This window comes from Uranotaenia lowii, chromosome 1 (genome assembly GCF_029784155.1).
Source record: "Uranotaenia lowii strain MFRU-FL chromosome 1, ASM2978415v1, whole genome shotgun sequence".
In the NCBI taxonomy this organism is placed as follows: Eukaryota; Metazoa; Arthropoda; class Insecta; order Diptera; family Culicidae; genus Uranotaenia; species Uranotaenia lowii.
The window spans coordinates 76,352,100-76,366,251 of NC_073691.1; the positions used below are offsets into that span (position 1 = coordinate 76,352,100).

General features: G+C 39.2%; 1 long non-coding RNA gene across 1 annotated transcript; it reads right to left on the reverse strand.

Moving 5' to 3' along the window:
• Positions 1-13,175: 13,175 nt before the first annotated feature.
• LOC129753447 (uncharacterized) lies at positions 13,176-13,760 on the reverse strand. Its single transcript, XR_008738932.1, has 3 exons — positions 13,621-13,760; positions 13,383-13,553; positions 13,176-13,321 (listed from the first exon to the last, which is right to left on the reverse strand). It is a non-coding gene; the product is annotated as an uncharacterized LOC129753447 (long non-coding RNA).
• Positions 13,761-14,152: the final 392 nt, after the last annotated feature.

The window sequence follows — 14,152 nt, forward strand, 5'->3', positions numbered from 1 at the left end:
GGATTTGAATGTCACGCTTCGGAATTCTCTCAACCACGATGTTCAATTGACTGTAAAACTGCTCTTTCTCCTGCAAATCGGCAACGTCTGTAGGCGCATAACACTGGACAATTCTAATGCCGTTTTCGTTTTTCTCCACATAGCGCGGGGCAAAACTTTTTCTGAATAAACGAACAGAATCGTTACCCGGGACGATGCAAATATATAGTTGCTATACTCACCCTTATGTTTACCCAACACTGACAACTTTTACGGGGTGCAACCGCCTGCTTGAGGTTCAAATCTCGGGCAAAACTAGTGGACTTCTGAATTAATAACCGAACATAATAACAGCAGTTAGGGCAAAACTCGTGGGTAACTAGGTTGCCACTGCCAATAAACGAAAACACTATAAGGTTTCAAACCCGTGTTCTAAATCTGGCTACGATTATTCTTCCGTTTATCGGTTCTCATCTTATGACGACCGATGGGCCTGCGGGCTTAATAGGAAATCAACTCCTCGTTCTTGAGCAGTGTGTTATCCTCGTATGCCAGAGTAAAGCAGGACTGTGTCTTATGTTCTCCAGTGTTAGGCCAACGAACTTTGCTCAGTCCCAAAATTTCAACTTTGGAGGCGGCTAGCTTCTCTAGCAATTTGAGCCAGCTTACCTGGCTGGGCAAGGGCCAAAAAATTCCAAGTTCCAACTCTAGTCCGTGTTTTCATGCTCAAAGTCGTTACTAAAGTTTCTTATTTTAAATCAGGTCAGGTAATAAAGGGTATCCAGGATGAAATTGCTCTGACTTTTGAACCGTCTGGTAGAATTTAATAAAAATTTGGGTGGATTTAGTTCAAAGTGCATTGTTTACATCCTGCAAGTTTTGAAGTCCTGTGATCAAAACTCGAGGAAATGGAGTCGAAAGAACAGCTCGTGCGTGATAAAATCTTGCGCATTCATCACGAGAACAAGGATCTCTCGCATCGTTCCATCGCTAAAACGTTGGGAATCGCGAATTTCACGGTGTCGCGAGTGATGAATCAATTGACCACCGATCGGAAGCCCAGAAGTGAAGGAAAAAGTATTCCGTACAACACCAAAAATCACAACCAAGTAGTTGGGGCCTTCAACCGAAATCCGAACGCCTCCGTTCGGGATGTGGCTAAGAAGCTGCACCTAAGCCGAAGTTTTGTCCAGAAGGCCGACAACGTCCCAATGGTCTTTTGGCCGGATTTGGTCTCATGCCACTACCCCAAGGATGTGCTGAAGTGGTATGCGGACAATAAGGTCAATTTCGTGCCGAAAATGTTCAACCCTTCCTACACTCTGCAACTCCGCCCCATCGAGAAGTACTGGGCGATTATGAAGCAGCACCTTCTTAAACGACCTAAGGTAGTGAAGACAGTCGAGGAGCTGAAGAAAGTATTGGTTTACATGCAAAAAACAATTGTTTCACAGGTTGTGCAGAATCATATAGCCGGAGTTAAGGCCAAGGAGCGGGCATTTGCGTATGGGCTGTAAATAAAATTCGAATAAAATGGCAAAATGATGTTTAATAATTATTTTCTAATCCCTGAAAATTTTATGGCAATCGGATGAAAACTCGAATTTTGCGAATCAATTTTATGTGTGGCAATTTCATCGTGGACACCCTTTATTGACTTGTTTTAAGCTGGAAAGCAAATGCACAAGAAACATCAGATAAAATTTTAATTTGGATTTTTTATGCTAAAAAAATATATATGGTAACCTTTGCTCGATAATTTGAAAACAGAGGGGGGAAGCTTAGTACGATTTTGGGTTTCCACACAAAAGAGAACGGCCAAACGGATAGATATGGTGACGCTGCTACTGCTGATGGGTGGCATGGCACGGCTCGGTCACGGTTCTGCGCAGGATGTGTATTTTCGGAGTGATGGTTCTCGGATAGTACACGTACCAAAACAACAACAACACTGAACCGGAGAAGAAAAGTGTAACAAACGACGCATATCCTCGGATGCCCTCGCTTCGGTATGAAGGTATCAAGCACCCGAAAATGTGTAACGAAATTATGAACTGTTTATGATTGCGATGGTTTCGTGCGTGTGTGTGCGTGAGTTGGAGATGTGAGGTATCTTTTGGGGGGTGTATAAATTGGTCCAATTCGTTGCATTGATTTTCCGATATCATTAAAGGCGGGATATCATAAAAGGTGTCACAGACAAATAGAACTAGTGTGTGGTACAATTTGTACTTTATTAATTTTTAATTTGTTTTAATACAAAAATATCGAAACCATAAAGGTTATATTTGTTACTTTAATCCTTTTTAGCAGGGACATCTGAAGATTATGGAATTGTCTAGATGGATAGAAGGTTAGATGAAATGAAAGATGGTGAAAATGAGCGGGTAGAATTTATTTAGAAGCATATCATCACATATCAAATTTTTGTTCCTCATGGGCCTACTACTATGAAGCGGTAGATACAGATAGAGTTGCATCTACCACCACACATTAGTAGGCCAAGTGTGGTTCGCCCCACAAGCGGGAAAACTTGCAGTTCGAACGAAAAAAAAGATGATATGCTTCAAGATAGACATTTGCTGTCCAAGAAGAAAAGGTGGACATTTTGGTTTGATAAAAGTGCTTAGAAATCACTGCTCATGTATACTGCTCATGTAAAAAATAAGATTTGAACGCCCGCCGCTGATGTGTCTTGGTAAAAAATCTGTTTTCATGTGTTTATTTTTTACCTTTTTTCTTGCCTTTTATAGCAAAATACCTGAATTTTGACCGGATTTTACCGGTTATGGGATGGTTTTTGAGTTTGAAATTTAGAAATCTATTTCCCAGGGGATTGCCTTTTTTTGGGTAAAAATTATCGAATTTTTCCGGCCGGATACGTTCTGAAATAAACTTAGAAAGCTTAATGTAGGGTATGAAGAGGACTGTAAGTAAAGACCTCTTATGCGTTATCATTTTATGCAATTGAAATTTTAAAATAGAATGTTCGGAAAAATAGCATAAAATATTTCACTTTTTTTATAACATGCGAGAAATTGCTGTAACAACCGGGTTGATCTGTATCATATCCGATATAACTGCAGGCTGCACAAACGTTCAAAAATTTTCGTAACAAAAACACACTATCAAATTGACACTGTGATAATTGTCGATGCACTACCGGCGGGAGTTAAGTTGGTGGCTGACCATCGAAGTGCATATCCGGTTCCATTGAAGACTTCTGCGCTGGAAGTTACTAGTTGCAAAGAATTTGCCTTCTTCCCTGGGAGGGTATTCCTTCTCTGCCATATGAATTCCAAAAATTCTTCTAGAGCGGCTGTTGGCATTGTAAATACAGCCTGGCTATCCACTTCCGGTTGGAAAATTGAGTTGCGGGTTGGCTTCTGGGCTGGGAGGTGTCTATTCCACAGGCGTAGTACCATTGCAACAAAAAAGCCGCCAACGGAACTAGCTGTAATGGATTGGCTTCTAATCGGCTGGCAGACTATCCAACGAATCCCGTCACTACAAAAAAAAACTCCAGACTGCTGATCGAAAGCAACAAATCAAAACAAACTTTTGGTTGCTATGATTCTTGACGCTGTATTGTGATGCTAAAATCGTCGGGTGCGTCGCGTCAGCGTTTTAGCACACAACGACGGCGTTGACAGATGACGCGACGCGACGACTGACGTGCTATTGTGCGGGAGCCTTTACAGTATTTTTTTTTTTTTGTAAATTCTTTATTTGAAACGGCTCATACCTTTAGGCTTTAAGGAGCCAAACTCGTTTTGTTTGATAACAATTGTGTGCTTATATCTAGATCACTTTTAAAGAAAAAAGAAGATAGATAGGGAAATATGAAAATAAGAAGAAATTATAGACGAAGATCAATAGCTTTTAGGAAAAGGTATATTTCGAACATGTAGTCCAAGTCTATCACAGCCAGCACATCTCTCACTGGAACATAGGGTGGTTTTCCTCGGGCCCGAAGGGAATCTATGAAGTTCGTACTAGCGACAAGGTGGACCTCGCACGACCAAACAATATGCTCGATGTCATGATAACCTTGGCCGCAACCACATAGATTGCTGCCAGCAATATCAAAACGATAGAGTACCGCGTCTAAGGAATAATGATTGGACATGAGACGAGAAAATATACGAATAAAGTCTCGACTCAGGTTCAATCTATTAAACCAGGGTTTAAGGCTTACCCTTGGGATAATCGAGTGCAGCCACCGACCCAACTCATCCTCGTCCCATTTGCGCTGCCAGTTGACAAGAGAGTTTCTTCGAACTAAAAAGTAAAATTCGTTGAAGGCGATTTCACGCTGATACGTGTCGCCTTCCATCGCCCCCACCTTTGCCAGAGAGTCTGCCTTCTCATTACCCTCTATCGAGCAATGGGAGGGAACCCAAACAAAGGTGATGTAAAAGCGACGTTTTGATAAAGCACTCAAACTATCCCGTATCTTCTCGAAGAAGTATGGCGAGTGCTTTCCCGGTTTTATTGAATGGATTGCTTGAACAGATCTAAGACTATCCGTTACAATAAAGTAGTGCCCAACTGGCCTTGAAGCGACACTGTCCAAAGCCCAATGAATAGCTGCTAACTCTGCTATATACACTGCCGGCCAAAAGTTTGGGATCACCCACTAAAAAACATGCAAATTTTGATCGTTCATATCTCAGCCGTCTTAGGACATATTGAAAATCTTATGATCTCATTTGAAAGATAATGAGCAATAGCTATATCGGAGGTATTTTTCCCAAATATAATGTTTTAGTTTTGAACTTAAAACTTAACCTAAAGTTATACCATTTTCAAAAAATCGCACTCAATATTCAAAGCTAATCATCTCGGGATAGGGTGGACCAAATCTCAAAATTTGAGTGGCATTGGAATTCCTGTTCCTTACTTCTCAAAACACAATCGAAAAAAATTGAGAAAAAATTCAAGAAAGTATTTTTAATTATTTAAATAGACACTTGAGTTATCGTCCAAAAGTTTAGGATCACCTCTTTGTATGGTGAGTTTGGGATCATTCTTATAAAAACATGCAAATTTATTTTATTCATATCTTTCTCATCTTACATTGTATTGCAGAGCTGATGGGTTCATTTGGAAGCTTAGGAATTGTTGTTTTTTTAATAAATTCATTCAAAAATTATATTTTAAGGTGAGAACTATAAAAAAAATCTGGTAACTTTCAAAAAAACAATTAATTTCAGGTGATTTTTTATGGTTATCACATCAAAATATAATTTTTGAATGAATTTATTAAGAAACAACAATTCCTTAGCTTCCAAATGAACCCTTCAGATCTGCAATAAGATGTTAGATGAGAAAGATATGAATAAAACAAATTTGCATGTATTTATAAGAATGTTCCCAAACTCATTATACAAAGAGGTGATCCCAAACTTTTGGACGATAACTCAAGTGTCTATTTTATTAATTAAAAATACGTTTTTGAATTTTTTTCTCAATTTTTTTTTATTGTGTTTTGAGAAGTAAAGAACAGGAATTCTAATGCCACTCAAATTTTGAGATTTGGTCCACCCTATCCCGAGATGATCGGCTTTGAATATTGAGTGCGATTTTTTGAAAATGGTATAACTTTAGGTTAAGTTTTAAGTTCAAAACTAAAACATTATATTTGGGAAAAATACCTCCGATATAGCTATTGCTCATTATCTTTCAAATGAGATCAAAAGATTTTCAATATGTCCTAAGACGGCTGAGATATAAACGATCAAAATTTGCATGTTTTTTAGTGGGTGATCCCAAACTTTTGGCCGGCAGTGTACACAGAGCATGGTGCCTCGAGGCTGTAAGAGGCGCTAGATATTTCGTTGAACACTCCGAATCCTGATAAGCTTTATGTAAACAGTATAACAAGACAACTGTCATGTTCTTCATGCAATTGGAAAATCTTGCTCCATGTAACTTTCGAGTTTTGGTTTTTTAAGCTCTTGGGGCAATAGATCTGTCAAGCTGTTCGTTTTTGAACACAGTTCTGTGTTGTGAGGTTCAGGAACGGCGAAGGTCCGGAATCGGATTGAATATTCAAAGTTCACCGAACTTACGAACTTGGGGTCAATGACCGGTTAACTCGGACATAGAAAAATTCCCCTTATTCACCTTATTATTAATTCGCGGATTCAAAGAACAAACCGTGTTTAATACAAGTAAACGGGCACGATGTATTACTTTCTAGACTTTTAATACATTTAAAAAAAACTTTAAAACATGCGGTTTATTCTTAAAACTATGGGATGCACGGACACGATATAATGTTTCTTCGGATGGTTGACCCAGACTGCTGCTCAGAATCTAAAACGGCGGGCTCCAAACTTCGAGTTGAGCTCGGCTGCATACAATAGATCGCGTCACGATCGTTTTGGAGCGAAATATTTCCCACCCATTGTTTTCAACCTATTGTTGAGTGATAATCGATAGTTGGCGTCGCGACGATTCACAGCATCTGGCTACCAACGAGTTTTGTAGTGACGAGGGGTTTCGGTATTCAACATTCTGATTTCATACTGTTTCCGGTTGTTTTAAACTTACCACCTGAACTTTAAGATCGCTTGCTTATTTTTGTTTTTTTCTCAGTTTTTTCTGGAGTGTTATCCGCAGGCCTTCGGATATTGTTAATTTTGTCATGAGACTGACAACATCAGGTACTACATTATAATCATGGTCTAGCAACGCATGAATAAATGAATGTTTTTTATTCTGACATAAATTTCACAAAATTACCCTTGTGATTTGTTTCGGACATTATAAAAGTCATCGTCAGAAAAACTTCGTGAACAAATAACACTGTTCTTCGGCTGGTTCCGTCTGTCTGCAGTTCCAAAGCTCTTCAAGCTACTCGTCGTATGCCCTTTTCACCATTGGATTCTCCAACCTGCAGACGTCGTATTGACATCCGACTTCCTCCTCTCACCGTTGGACACGCGCAACTCTGTTTTATCTCGCCAAGGATGAGGTGATGTTCAGATGCAATGTCTGCGCTTCGTTTGTTGCGGACATCAAGAAGGCTCCTTCTCCATTTTCGACTGATGCAAATGTGGTAAATTTGATTATCTGTTCGGCCATCTCGGGATACCCAAGTGACCTTATGTGCTGGTCGATGGGGGAAGAGCGATCCACCGATCACCATGTTGTTGTTGCCACAAAATTCTACAAACAGCTCTCCGTTTTCGCTCATCTGTCCTAGACCATGGCGCCCCATGATGCGCTCAAGGTTCTGATTGTCGGAACCTATCTTTGCGTTGAAGTCGCCCAAATGGATTTGAATGTCACCCTGCGTAATTCTCTCTACCACGCTGTTCAGTTGACTGTAAAACTGGTCTTTCTCCTGCAAGTCGGCAACGTCAGTTGGCGCATAACACTGGACCATTGTAAGGTTTCTAACCCGTGTTCTAAATCTCGCTACGATTATTCATTCGTTTATTGGTTCCCATCTAATGAGAGCCGCATGGGCCTGCGGGCTTAATAGGAAACCAACTGCTCGTTCCCGAGTAGCGTGTTCTCCTCGTATGCCAGAGTAAATCAGTACTTGCCCGGACTGTGTCTTGTGTTCTCCAGTGTTAGGCCAACGGAATTCGCTCAGTCTACATATCTTTAGCTTAAGGCGACTGGTTCTCTAGAAAGTTGAGCCTAGCTTACCTGGCTGGGCGAGGGTCAAAACATTCTATGTTCCTACTCTAATCCGTGTTTTTATTCTTAAATTGTTGCCCAAGTTCCAGTTCGGTTATTTTTTTTTTCACCTTACTTAAATCAGTTGAATTAATATTGACTTTTTCTAAGCTGGAAAGCAAATGCACAAGAAGCATCAGATCAAACTTAAAAATAGGAATTTTTAGACGTAAATCTATACCGAGTAATGATCTTAAAAATTATTTCTGGTAACCTTTGCTCGATAATTTTAAAACAGAGGCAAAAAGGGGGGAAGCTCAGTACGATTTTAGGTTTCCCTACAAAAGAGAACGGCCGAACGGATAGATATTGCGAAGCTGCTACTGCCGATGGGTGGCATGGCACGGCTCGGTCACGGTTCTGCGCAGGATGTGTATTTTCGGAGTGATGGTTCTCGGATAGTACACGTACCTTAACAACAACAACACTGAACCGGAGAAGAAAAGTGTAACAAACGACGCATATCCTCGGATGCCCCGAAAATGTGTAACGGAATTATGAACTGTTTATGATTGCGATGGAGTTGTGCGTGTGTGCGTGAATTGGAAATGTGGGGTATCTTTGAGAGTTGTAGAAATTGGTCCAAATCGTTGCATTGATTTTCCGATATCATTAAAGGCGGAATATCATAAAAGGTGTCACAGACAAATGGAATTAGTGTGCGGTACAATTTGTACTTTAAAGTTTGAATAGGAAAATATTAAAATCGTAAGGGTTATAGGTCATTATTTCTATTAACTCGCATTTAAGTCTGCAGATATTTATTATTTTGAGGTATTCTCAAGCAAAATGAATACCTAATTATCTGTACATTTATGTATTCATAAAAATTTTGCCTTAGTTCACACGAGTTCTTCAGATAATAAGTAGGTGTATAAAAAATGATCGTACACCTTTTATTTAATCTAAAATGTTTGATATTTAAACAAGACCAATGCGGATAAGCGATGTTTTTTAGTTAGTGTGTCATGTCAATACCCAGCAGCTACTTGGGCAGTGTTTGTTTTTGCTTATTTGCTGAAATTCGAAGAGTTGTGATCAAAATGGCAAGCAAGCGCAAGGAAACGGAGATCGCGACGCGATGGTTGATAATAAGTATATGTTGTCGCGGAAAGTCATTGCAGGAAATAGCAGAAGCTGTCGGGAGAACCCACTCAAGAGTGCAGTATATCATCAAAAAGTGAAAATACGAAGGAAGCGTGAAAAATATCGCAGGAAGAGAACGAAAAAGCATCTTGACTCCTACAGATGAACAGGTAATTGTGCGGACTCTGAAAATGAAACCTAAAACAAGTATTCCGAAATTGGCCACTGAAGACGCTGGGACCATCGAAAGATCTGTCGGCGCAGATACTGTCCGGAGGGTAGCATAAAGGAGCGGTTTGAAAGGTCGTGTAGCCCGTAATAAGCCCTTTATCTCAAAGGTAAAAATGAAAAACGACTGGAGTTCGCTAAGGCTTATGTTCATAAGCCTAAAGAGTTCTGGAACAAAGCTATATTTACCGACGAAACAAAAATAAAACTTTTCGGATCGTATGGACGGCAAATGGTGTGGAAAAAACCTGGAACGGAGCTCCGGCCCAAGAATTTGGTCCCATCTGTTAAATACGGTGGCCGCAACCAGATGTTGTGGAGTTCAATGTCGGCCTCTAGACCTGGAGCCATGGAATTCATAGACACAACGCTGACAAAATGGGTTATTTGAACATCCTCAAGCGTAACCTGCAGCCTTCCGTAAATTTATTGGGTCTACCTCGTGATTACTATTTCCAACAAGATAATGACCCCAAACATACCTCTATTGGTACGTCTCGGTGGTCGAGTGGTTAGCGTGGTAAGACGGTAATCGCTGGTCCACTGATGGCATGGGTTCGATTCCCATCTCGGTACTGGATGTTGAATGTTAATCTTAAGTTGTCCGCGTCATTTATTCAGTCTGTAAAGCCTAAATCGACTAAGACGGTGTATGTCTTTTTTATTGTCGTACGGGAGTGGTTGCTGTATCATACTCCTAAACAACTCAAAACGCCCCCGCAGTCTTCCGATCTGAACCCGATAGAACACACGCAGAGTGTGTAACCAAAAATTTCGTTGAATCGATGCCACGACGCTTGCAAGCAGTGCTAGATGCCAAAGGAGGTCATACCAAATACTAATTTAGTTGTTTTTTGATATTTGTTACTTTCTATGAATTGATTTTTATTGGAATTTAAAGAAAAAGTAGTACTGTGCGATAAATTTTTCGTCTGAAATGGTGTTTTTTTTTAAATATGAAGTGAAAATGTAAACAATTTGTATTTTTCTTTTCACAGTTGAAGAGTAAAAAGGAGGTATTTTTCAATGGATTCAAGTTGTTTTTACTTTTTTAATGCTAAACACTGAAAAACTCAAAATTCAAGAATGAATAACGGGTGTATATCGAAATAAGTTATGATTAAAAGTGATGTTGGAAAAATAACTTTTAACCCTCTACTGCATGGACTATGTAACCATTGAGAAAAGTTATTTTTGACAATGCAAATAACTTTATTGACCTAAAAAATCGATTTTTTTTATTTTCTTATTGTAATACATTTCAAGAATATTGTGTCAAATTTTCAAGTCAATTGAAGCAAAACTGTAGAAATTATAGGCCTTTATCTCCTCCTGTCTAATACTGCAAGAAAGCAAAAGCAGAAACTTCAAACGCGTTTTTCTCGAAAGCACATTTTTAAAGTCCGTGGACATCGTCATTTGAAAACTACTTCACCGATTCTTTTCAAATTTGGAACATATTTTCTCCATATAAATTACCAGACCCCAACGTTTTTCTTTTTTATTTTTTTTACTTTGGGGATATTTTACAGATAAAAAATGGCGGATTTTTTCGTGAAAAATCGTAGTTTTTACTTCAAACAGCCACAAAAATTTCATTAAATTTTTTTTAAGTCAAATAAAAACGTTGGGGTTCAGAAAAACATCTATTAAAAATATTTTTCTCTGATTTTTTTACTTCAGATGATTCTGTGCTGCGATACAGTGCCCACCGCAAATCCTGTTTTCTAAAAGGCCTCCTCGAAAGTGCTCCGTCACCGGCTCATTTTTCAATATTTTCTACGAAAAAATTACTAAATGTTCTTTTAACAATGCTTTGTATAATGCAAAAAATTTGAATACATACATTTGTTTGAACGAGAGCTCTAGAAAAAAATCGTGAAAATGGTGTTTTTTTTAACCCGTTAGGGGGTAGGGTCTCCCCCCCTTAATAAGCAATTTATGCCAAAAACACAAAATTGCTTTTTGAATAGTTTTAATTGTTTGAAAAGTGTAAGAAATGGGATTTTTCAAAAGTTTTTCATTGATGATTTATGTTTTGGCGCATTAGATTGGTTAAAATCTGTAACAGTACTTAATAATTCAAAAATATTTTAAAAAAATGTTGAGGACATACATATATGGGCTCATATGCAGTAGAGGGTAAAAAAAATGTATATTATTTTTGTAAAAAAAATGAAAAATAAGAACTGCAGAAATGCTGAGGGCGCCTAAAATGGATCACAACTAGGATTGTTCAATTTTCAGGAAAAGATCGATCTCCAAGATAAATTCGGTTAGACGGTTGTAGGATCGATCCTCCTGATAATCGAAGTTCGAGGATCGATCTCTTATAGATGTATCCTATCCATTTTTAACAAGAAAGAGGAATTTTTGTTATAAAAAGGGCAAAAAAGAACACGGAGTTCCAAAGATGTATTGACTTTCTATCTTTGGTAGAAATAAGACTGCTTAGAAGCGCTTTAATTTAGGCATTCAATATATTGCAAAACTCCAGACAAAAATTTTACAAAAAACCAATCTTATTTTCAGTGTTGAAATCGACTGATTGCCCAACAAATGGCACTCTTTAATATTTAATCGGTAATTAGAATTTGGATCTACATTACTCGGATCAGCGAGAAAAAAAATCCAACAGATCAAAAGATCTAATCGAAAATGAACGGATCTTATCGTTTTTTTCGTGCCAGAGAATCGATCCAACAATCGAAACTCTGAGTTGAAAGGATCGATCCATAGATCGATCCAAGTTAGACCAATCCTAGTTCTAGCAATTTTACTTTGAATTTCATAATACGCTGAAGTGCCAAAAAATAAATGAGATAATATCAAAAAAGTATGATTGAAAAAATTCACTCATTAAAAAATCAGCTCAAATCGAACGAGTATTAGAATGACAAAAGATACATCGGGAAACGTTTAACTTTTTTTTTATAAGTGTTTATATTAAAACAATTTTTGAAAGGGGATAAGAGCTCAGTTTGCACTTGCCGGAAAATTCTCTAGTGTATCTTGTTACAAGTTCGCCACTATCGCTTTTTGCCAGAATAATCACGCGATCGATGATTTTAAGGGAATCGACAAGCTGGCAATCGATGACTATGTCAGCTTAAACTCAAGTGTGCTCAACCATAAGCTCATAATAATAAAATGGCACGTAGCAAATTTCATGGTGTGATGCTCAAGGCATCTTTTAATTTAAAGTAGCATCAGAGCGAAAATTGCATTATCCTAACATAAACTGTATTGACTTAATGTATAGATTCCACTTATAACTAAGCACCTGTTTGTTCCTTGGTACCGCTGCCAACAAGTCAGCTCACTCTGCTCACAGTCGACGGGGCCCCGGTCTCGAATACTGGTTCAAACGGCTACATGCAGTCAGCTCACTGTGTGAATCAATGAAGGATGCGTGCAAACCCTATGCTCACGTTCACACTAGCACGGCTCTCTTCCACTCAACTCAATCACGGCTATGTCACTTCCTACGTTCCTGTCCTCCTTCATGCATACATGCTCGACTTCGGTACATGCGATCCCATGCGTTCATGCGTAAGGCTGAGCAAAACGTTTCATGATGATGCGGATTGATGATGATAATATCGTGTCTCTCCGATCATGCTCCGTTCACAATCCTTCAGTAATGCACGCACGTGCTTAGTTGCTCTCTGGAGATATGCCTTCCATGTAAACACTGGCGTCGCTGGCGCAAGAGAAGGTAGGAGGTTACCACAGTTGATTGTGTCCACGCAATCTAGGTGATGACGTTGCCGCCCTTCAGGCGTTTCCTACGGGCGTCAGAGCCGATTCAGAAAAAAGGCCCTAAGAGAATTTTGTTAGTTTCATGCAGATCATGATATGTGAACAATGCACATCCTACCTCTATCGAGGACCTTTTTCGCACTATTCGAGTCCACCAGTTTCCGTGCTTGATCACGCTGCTCTAGCTCACAACGTTCACCTGTGTTTGATAAAATCCATTTTTACAATGCAATCATGCAATGACTATCTCATACCAATGCAATGTTACCTAGTTAGCGAGGATGAGGGATCTGCTGTGGATGCTTCGTGAAAGTGTACTCTTCCCCGGTGGGCGACGTTGGTTTACCCTGCATGTTTAACAAATTGATCACTCATTGGGAAGGTAAGAAGAAGATTGACTTTTACCTGTGAGGTGTTAGCTTCTAGATGGATCTTCTCTCTAACGAGCTTGATGCGATGTTTTTTGCTTATCGCCACCAGGCGATGTTTGTTCAATTTGGAACCCGTGTTTTGGCCAAGGTGCTGTTTGATTTTAATGTTCGACTGAACTGCCTTTTCAGGCTTCCGGATGCTGAAGAGATTATTGAGTGAGGTTAATTCTAGCATAATGCCTCCTAATAGCTGGAGGTTACCTGTTGTAGGTGTACTACACTGGGATTCCAGAATTCGCCTTCTTTTAGCAGAGGTTACCGCTCTGTCGGCTTAATGGGTTTTGTGGTCAAAGTCGCTCGGTGTGTGGTACTTCAGCCTTGACTTAGAATCATTGGAGATAGGCTGTCTCCGCTTTGTCCCCTTAAAACACCCTAAAACATGAAACATTTCTTTAGGGCACAGTGCGTCGTCTCATTTCATCTCATTTGCGTTACTTACAGTCGTGCGATTGTTGGAATCACTTTGCAGGAATTTTGATCACCGAACAATCTAGCACTGGTTTTATTCACGACAAATTAGCGGCACTTCGTCTGCATGAGTCGAACGTTTTGGCGGAAATGATCTTGATGGGTGTAATGACAGTTGGTGTAGCGCGTGAGTGTTGGTTGATCTTGTCGGTCCAGTGGTATTCCAATTTTTGATAATACAGTAATGTTTCTTCATCTCGAACATGTTGTTATATTTTACTGAAAACCAACATACTGTAACAACTCCGATTTTATCCCGAAAGAAATTTTCGGGAATATCAACAAATTCCCGAAAATTTCGCTAATGTTGGTTTATCCTCTTCTGTGCTTCGCTTATCGGCTATTACTGACTTGACAAATAATTCCAAATATGGACCTCTAATACAGTTTTCTACGAATACGAATGCAGTTTCGCTTATGTTTTAAAACTTCACTTATATTGACTGATTCAACAAAACTTCCAATCGGTGGACCTCGAATACAGTTTGCAAGACGATGCAATA